We start from the raw sequence: 9391 nt of genomic DNA on the forward strand, positions 1-9391 counted from the left end.
TGAACGCTTCAGCATAGTTTACAAAAAAAATGAAATAACTGCTTGACCAAATTCACACAACTTGGCAATACGAGTAGTTCAATCTGACTCGCGTGAACTTTAAAAGAGCTACTTGCCGATAATTCGGTACGTCTGTTTTACCGATATTTGGTCCCCTTAGCGGCAGGCAACCGAACATACTGCGTTATTTGCGAAAAGGAATTTACCAAAGCGAAAAAATTACCTTCCACGTTATACGTAAAATTATCACGGTATTATCACGTGCTTTACTTGAATGCTTGGAAATAAAAAATATTCGTATTCTTTACAACCAGGTGGGAATAAGAGTGGAATATACTTGAGGGAAAAAGAAAAAAAAAAAAAGAAAAAACAACGTTTTGAATGATTCACGCGAAGGGAAAGTCGTCGAGAGTCACACAATGGATAATGAAACACGTGGACGAGATTACGTGGGCACGCAATGAAATCGGTTCAATTATACTGTCGAAACATTGCACATGGTGAAAACTCAGGGGATTACGGGTCAAATTGCAAATTATTGTTCACCCCAAATGGTTATATTCTCACGGTTGTTCATTGTGTTATCAAATGTCTTTATTCGCAAGTTGAAAATTTTTTTTTTATATAAAATATGAAATTAAAAATCTATGCTGACCATTTTTTTTTTACGTTCAAATGATTCGAAGCAAATCAGAGCGATATCGTCAACTTTTACGTACGACTTCAGTATTTTCTGCTTTCATATTTTTAAAGAAATTTTTTCACATCCTTGGAATATATAAATTTGATAGCTGAAAAAACGTACGACTGTATCGTGATAAAATGAACAAAATGCATTGACTTCCAACCAAGCAACCTCTTTGAAATTTTTTTTTTTACACGAGGTATATTATAATGTAACCTACCTCGTTTCATCTTTACTACATATAGAAAAAGAAGATCCCTTTTGCAAAAAAGAGTCAGAGAAACTCGAGATTCGGGCTTATGAACCACCGGAATAAAGCTACCAGAATACATAAATAAATAACGCAGACAACCCCGGTGAATATATTTCTCTCAATTATTTACGTCTTCTACAATTTTCACGTATATCCTAATTATTCCAAATTTCCACAACTCGGTGAAATTTTTCAGAAATACTCCCAAAATTCTTTCTATACATAACTTGTTCATTAAATTGCTCAGATTTCTTTGAAAAATTTTTGGTTGATCGTAGATTAAAAAAAAGAATAAAAAAAAATATATATAAGATAAATAAAATTTTGAAATCCAGAGAAAACTTCAACATTTTTTTTTTACGAATAATTTCAGAGAAAAATTGTGTGTGTGTGTGTGTTTTTTTTTTTTTGTTGTACTGAACAATTCTCATTTTTCATTTGTGCAAAAATTTTCGTATACCAGCTGCTACGAAGATTTTCGTTTCGGGTTCGAATCATTCTGGCTTGAACCTTTATTCCGAGTTGCTTGTTTTCTGCTATGTTTCCATCACATTTTTATACATGCACGGACGAGTGTTCCGACGATCTTCCATACGCTCCATAATACACGTAACGTCTACAATATTACTGAACACATTGCTTCTGCAAGGATAAGGGAGCCATAAAGAACTTAAGCTCCTGCTTTACGATTGCATGTTGTAAAAATAATGGGTGAGAGAGATAACTGCCGCTCGATGCTGCGATTATTTTGGGATTTCGGAGATGTTTATTAATATTTCAAATTCAAAAAAACACGTAACGGTATTTTCGAATGGAAATTTTTTATAAAAATTATAGGAACAGATACAAATTATATGATAAATATAATCATCGAATTTGGATTAATTTGAAAGAAATTAAAGATAAGAATAGTTCGATTGGAATTTCTATTTTTTTTTTTTTTCTCACTTTTATGTTCGACGACCCGTTTGAAACGAAGTTTTATCGCAAACTATGCTATGCAGGTTTAATTTCTTTCTTTCTTTCTCTCTTTCTATCTCTCTGTGCGTTTGCATTCAAGTGGCGCAGGACCAAAAAAAAAAAAAAAAAAGGAGTAAAATGAGGACACAGTGAAACGGGAAAAATGAGAAATATGGATAATTACGATACATATCTCTCCGGTTTGTACAATATTTCACATACGGATTTCAGATTGCAAATCTTCCACTCGGATGAGGATATAAAAAAGTTGACCGTATTTTTTTTTTTTTTTATTTTGTTTCTCCGTCTGCAGGAACTGAATACGAATCAAAAAATAAAAATAAATAACGATTCATCGTCGCGAAATTCGTACGTCACGAATATAGAAAATTAATTTTTAGAAACAAACGATTGGAATCTAATCTGAGAAAAGAGTTTTGTCGATGTTTATAGACAATAACAACAGAAAATTGCCAAGTGTCGGTTTTTTTTTTTTGTTTAGCTTTCAACACCAGACAATGTATTTAAACGAACTCATCTTCAAGCTACTAGAACTTTATATAAATTTTTTTGTGTATTTAGAAAACTTTTCAACGTGTTTCTTTGCGGATTTTTACTATTTCTGACAGTATACCAATGCGTTTTCAATATTCGAGAGTCATTATTGCGATATGATGTACATTATTATTGTTAGAAACAAGTTGATTGAAAAAAATTGTGAAATTTCAAGGAATATTTCATTTCCGAGAAAGTTATATACATGTTTTACAATAATTATAAGTTTTTTGGGATCGCAGATTACGCATCTGAAATCGGATTTAAAAAATTCGAGATGGCAGATCCGATATGGCGAACAAAAATTTCAAATACGATCGAATCCGGATAAAAAAGTCTGTCCAGAAATTTTTGGGATCGCTGATTACGAATCTGCAATCAGATTTAAAAAATTTAGTATCGTGAATCCAATCAGCGTCCCTGAAATCCCTTGCATAGAATTTTTAGACCTTATTCGATCAAATTAGAAATTTTTCTCCGCCATATTGACTCCACCATCTTAAATTTTCAAAATCCAATTTAAGATTCGTAATAAGCGTCCCAATAAAAAAAAAAACCCTGGAATATTATCTTGTTATAAAATTAGACTCGGCGCACAATAACTGTGTGTGTCTCAAAGGGTTGGTTCAGGTTAGCTACTAAAATTTCTTTTTTTTTTCCCACGATTCTGAGTGGCATAGAACGAGAGAGAGAGAGAATTAAGAGCGCGAGGGGGTGAAGAAAATTAATACTTGCGAGAGTGGTGCTAGATTATCGTTAAAAACCGTCAACATTTTCCCTGGACGGAGCGAGTGTAAGAAGCGAAGAGAATTCGAAAAATAAAAAAAAAAAAAGAAAAAAAAATTGAAAAAGCTACGAAAAAGTTTCGCAGTATCAAGCTATCGATAAAAACAATGTGATTAGCATAAATGTATATGCATGTAATACATATATATTGCGTGTATAATGTACATATCTACAGACTGTTTCAGATAAAAAAATTAAAAAAAAAAAAAAAACAGGAAGAGCTAAAAAACAAAAAAATATATACGGCCTTTTTTTAAATCCTCCCGCACGCGGCTGAAACTTGTACGCGTTGTGGCTTGAGAGCGAAAAGAATTTCACACACACACACAGGTAGCATTAATTGAATTTATTTTCCCCAAGTAGCCAACGCGCACATTTTTCTAACTGGTATAACTTAAATAAGTCGAGCTTGCAGCGCGTGGATACAGAGAAAATCGTTTGAAAAGAAAAATAAATTACTAGAAAAAAACAAAAATTTTTACTTTTTACCCAACGTATATGAGGGGGTAATTAAAACCCTTGAACGCGATTATCAAGTGGTGGGAAAAAAACATATATATATAACGCATACGTGGATATATAGATACCTACTCGTATGTATTGCGAAATTAGATTAGCTTATTTTCAGTGAAGGTTCTTTAATTTTTTAGGGCAGAAAATTATCTGCGATATTTTCAAATCGAGGCAAATGTACAGAGTGACCCGTTTTAAACCATACACTCAAATACATCGAAGACTATATAAACTTTAAACAGTGATTAATTATTACTGACAACTGTACAGATTTTTAACGTTTAATCAAATCGATTCAATAATGGTATAATAAAAGGGCATCGAATCAGCTTGATTACTACGGAGTTTTGAATTTAATTTTTCTTTAACGCTAATTGAAATTTGAAATATAATTTTATGAATGCTCGTCGCGTATTTATCATCGATGGAAAAAAGGAGAAGCCGAGAAGCTAATCTATCGAGATTCGTAGTTCTCTCACGCGCTTCGGTTAACTTAATTTCCAAGTATCGTGATACGCCTTTCCTCTGTCACTATCTTCCAATTAATTTCTATTTTCACGTCCCTCGGGATATCCACAAAGAAAATCAGCCACACTTCGGGCTGAATTACAACATCGAGAAACAATTAAGGAATCGTGTCGCGTCGGTGTAGATAAAGCGAAGCGAGTTTCATTGTTATTTAAAAATTGTCTCTCGGAGGTAAAACTTTATCTGATATCTCGACGCAAAAGTGTCGAAAAAAGTGAATCAAGTCTGGTTTAAACACTTTTGTACATATTTTCAACGGACAACGTTTTAAAAGAATCTTAATAAATGATTGTCAATTTCTTAATTCAGGTGGACAAAAATTTCTAATAAATCTTTCGATCCAGTGTGACAAAAAAAAAAAAAAAAAATTGCACCGAGAGAAATTTTTAGTTCCGGTTACCGCTCAGTCCTTAACTACTAACATTTTTTTACCACAATCTTTGCTGTAACAAATGAAATTTTTCTCAGTGTGAGATCGAAATAAAAAATTTTTCTTCATTGATAAAATTCTTTCAATATTGTTCAATATATTGTTTCACACATTTCTTAAACAATTGTTTTCTACAGTGGATAAATATCCAAATATTTACTACTTAATATTCGTCGATACCTACAGTTTTATTTTATTTTTTTTAATTCACAATTCCACATTTATCTTTTACATATCTATGCAACTGTGCACGTATGCTTTCAGGACTTGTATGTATTCAAGAATGTAATATAACGAATCAATCTGAATCCGACTCCGCATCTCTGGCCACCAGGGACCCTTGCCTCTTGGCGAATCAATTCAATTCTATTGTATTCACATCTCTCTCTCTCTCTCTCTCTCTCTCTCTGTGAGGTATAATCTACAACCTAAACAACATGAATAAATTTTCATGGGACCAAAATTTGGGAGAAGAGAAAATTTGACATGACACGAAGGTAGAAAGTTAAAAGAAACTGGAATTCTATTAAGACGATTGAAATAAAAGTTCGGAAATTGTTGTAATTGCAAAAAATTATGGTAACTATTCTTCGGTGTATTTATAGTTGTCAATATTGTATTTCTTTCAGTCATAATTGCTACATAACATATTTTTCTTTTGGTTCACTGAATTTTTTAATGCTTGAAAATGAATTTTTTTTTATAACGCTTTTAGATCATCTGAATACGTTTATAAAGACTGACGCAAATTTTCATTTTCTACAAAGAACTTCATTTTTCCGCTCGTGATGAAAAACCGCAATGTTTCGGAACTTCGTAACAGCGGCACTATAACTGTAAGAAATTTCTCTCGGTGATAAGGAAGTTTTTCTTTTTATCGACGAATCTAATCTGAACTTCCGACTCGTTGCAGCCGTTTTTCGTTCTTCGCTAAAAGAATGGAAAGTAAAAATGGGAAAAAAGAAAAAGAATTTATACACGATCTGAAAGTTCGATTAAGTAGTCCGGAATGTAGAAACTTGCCTCTCGATTTCTGTAATCCTAGAACCAAGCGCGTGCAACTTTCTATGAAAACAAACCAGCCAGTTACCGCTAAATTGATATAACGTCAAATTCGCGATCCTTTATCGCGCCAAGGTCCCAAGGTGTTTCCTGTGTCTTCATTTATCAAAGTTATGGAGCGCAAAGTTTACCCATTTCGCCTACAACATTATTACGATATCAGAGATGCATCACCGTCTTCAATTTTCATCGTATTAAAACGCTTTCCGCTATACATTCACTACTGTAAAAGGTCAATCGTTAGAAAAATATGTATTTTATTTCACGGATGAAAAAAATGATCCGTGAAACGTCGATGAAACAGAAAAAAAAAAAATAAATAAACAAATAAAAAAAAAAATCCACCAACAGACGGAAAAATGTTAATACGAATCAATTATCATACTAATTTTCACAAAAATTTGAAATTCCAGTCGAGCTTCTGTATAATTGAAATATTTAGCAGTATGTTCGTATACAAGTTTTAAAATATTCTAAATTTTATATTATAATATTGTTAAAAAACTGTTTTGTAAAGGATTTAGGTAAACGGTATTACGAATACGGCGGTATTTTTTTTTTTTTTTTTTTACAGCGACAATCAAAATTTTCGCACCGACTGTATAACGATGATATTTTATAATATACGGAAATACGTTTCACGATTTTTCCTACCAAATGAAAGCATGTATGAGAGAGTCAGAGAATATTGCGGGGGACGATGCCCGACAATCATACTTGAATCGTATATGAGAATCCACTTCTATATAAAACGTAAATGGGATTTTCTCGAAATATATGTAAAAATTGAGGGTAGTAAGCTTTTATGGCTGAATGCTCGATCCCAAATACTTTTGGTAATACGATTTTCGATACGGAGGCGAATCAACCTCAAATTTCATTCTAATGAATTTATTTATTACGCATCGTATGACAATCGATGGACCGAGTAAGCAAAAAAATTTTCCTTTTCTGTCCTGCGGTAAAAAAAAAGAGAGAGATATTTAATAAAAGATCATCAAGTATCATTCAAATTTACATATAATATTAGTTCTGTAACTGTTATTTACAGTTTAATTTCTAAGTAACTGCAATATATTCCGTAATAAATTACGCGCCTTTGAATGTTGTGTAATTTTCTTTTTTTCACACGTTTCGAGGACGTTTCTTTTTTTTTTTTTTTTCTCAGTGCACGGTTAAAAAATCTGTGTAGAAAATGACACCAAAATTTCGGTCGAGCAAGCTTCAGTTCAATAGAAACGTACTGTCATTTCTCGTTTATTATACGAGAAGCAAAAAGCGTTGTCAGGGTTTCGAAAGTGTAACTTGGGGGAGCTTAAAACCCGATATAACGGAATGAGATATTACGATCCCCGGTCGTTATTTGCAATATTTGTAAGTCAAATGCCCGCCGGCCTCGTAAATTATCCTTTCTTTTTTTCGATAAAGATAATAATAATTATTGGATGTAATTTAAGGTCCGCGTGTAAATCGAGAGAGCGAAATATCTACTTTTCTTTATTATTCGATACTTAATTATTGTCAAGTTTTTCCACAATCGGTAAATATCGTTTATGGGTACAAAATGAAAGTCAGTTTTATGCCTGTAACTGGAAAATTTACTACGCCTCGTTGTTCTTGTTTTTTTTTTTTTTTTTTTTCATTATAATCACGGTCAAGATATTTTCCTATAAGTATTTCGATAATCCGATTCGTTTTTGATCTTTCTTTTTATCAGATATTTCATAAGATCGTGTTGATCGTTTGTGATTGCAAACTGTTGTTCGATTTTGAAAATTTCATAAATCAGAAGAGTTATGCCCGATTTTAGACTAACGTATAATTACGTCAGATTGTCCAATAGTTATACGTAACAATGAAACTCACTTAAGCACCTGTAAATTTTGTACATTAAATTCTTCAATTAAAAGAGTCAAAAAAATTTGCCACCATACTTACATATTATCTATAAATTTCGACGAAAAAGTAAACAAGGAATTTCATTTGTCAACGAACTTGTTTGGCTAAGAAAAAATTTAATAAACTAAACTGCGAAAACAAATTTAATTCTGCAATAACCAGAAAATTTACTATATTAACAGTTACAATTACCCTAAACAGTAACTTGTGCCATATATTTTTATACAACACGAACAATACCCAAACCGTTATAATAATAATTTTGCCAATTTTGCCATAACATTGCAGAGAAACGAAATTTGTTTCCCACGACATCTTTGGACGACAAGAAACGAAAAGTTAAAAAAGACTGAGAAATAAGTTTCAGTTTGGATTGTAAAAAACTTTTCTACCAAACATAAATAATTTTGTATTAACGCTATACTGCATATTTCTGCTTTTCTTCGACTTTCACGGTCCGCAAGTATCCGAATTTTTCAATCTAGAAAATCAACTCGGGAATCTTTTTTTCAGAAAACTTAACACCCTACAACAGCATGCCTTGGAAATTTTTTTTATCCCAAACGCTTCAATAGTTACAGCATTCTTAATGAAAAAAAAGAATTTTTTTTTGCGCGTTATTTAAATGAGAAATTTCAAATCGCCAGCGACACCTTTTAAAATTGATCTAAAAATCTTTCCAAACGGGAGAATTTTTTTTTCGACAGATTAGTTTTTTCGCTCACCCTAATATATATATTATATACATATATGTATATACAAATATACTTACAAAAATTATTCACGTCGTCCCGCGATCCGAAAGTCTGTCGAGGATTTTTTCGCCGTTATCTCTTTCGCCCTTGCATGCAGAAACATTTTGATCGGAGCCGAAGCGCGGGATAATAACCGAGGGTGTTTTTCGGCTGCTCTTGGCAGCTGTGATTTACTTACGATCTGCTGAACCCTCGGAGCATCTTCTATGTATCAGTGATATATACCGTCTTTATTATCGGTACACACCGAATGCGGGAATGCGATCCAAAACTCTACCCGATAAATTCCTTCCAGTCACCCCCACGATGGATCGTGCATTATACCTACGAGTAATGTTTTCAGCCCTTTTCAAACTCGGTAGCGAATTGTAGCAACAGTGGTGGAAATCGATGTGGTAAACACGCCGAGTATCAAGATATATTTTTACGAACGGTTAGTTAAATATACTTGTATATATATACATGTATATGTATACGTATGTATATCACACCATAAATTCACTGCCCTACAAAATTTCACCCCCCGATGGCAAATAAATTTACCCCATCGATTTTTCGTTAATTTTTCTCAGTTAATCTTTCAACGGTCGAGAGAACGATACGAGATAGGTTACCAAAAAAACCTAAGGTATTTTCAAAAATGCATGTTGGGCGGGGGGTTGATTTTCCAAAAAGATTTTCTTTCGATTTTTTTTACGTTTTTTTTTCCTCTCGTTTACTCTGAATTTTCTGTTATAATCGTTCTTTTTTAAATTTGCAAAGTGGAAGGAGAGGCGCGCAAACATACAAGGAAAAAAAAAAAAAGAAGAGTTGATTTTGAGGATTTTTTTCGGCTTCGAGGGTGAAAATTTGAATATTTGAAAACGGTGCGTGGCCTCGATTTCGAAAAAAAAAACGACGTTACGATCGTGGTAAGAATCGATTTAGAACGGTGACGTCCTCTCGCGGCGAGAGTCACGCGCCGA

The 9391-nt window shown here is 32.9% G+C and overlaps 1 protein-coding gene across 1 annotated transcript in view; it reads right to left on the minus strand.

Moving 5' to 3' along the window:
- Positions 1-8844, minus strand: part of LOC124186539 (tyramine receptor 1-like) — a 35597-nt gene extending 26753 nt beyond the window's left edge. The window contains exon 1 of the mRNA XM_046578332.1: positions 8444-8844. The gene's annotated coding sequence lies outside the window, so the exon portion shown is untranslated. The remainder of the gene's footprint in view (positions 1-8443) is intronic.
- Between the last annotated feature and the right edge of the window lie 547 nt (positions 8845-9391).

Source organism: Neodiprion fabricii, chromosome 7, assembly GCF_021155785.1.
Source record: "Neodiprion fabricii isolate iyNeoFabr1 chromosome 7, iyNeoFabr1.1, whole genome shotgun sequence".
NCBI lineage: Eukaryota > Metazoa > Arthropoda > Insecta > Hymenoptera > Diprionidae > Neodiprion > Neodiprion fabricii.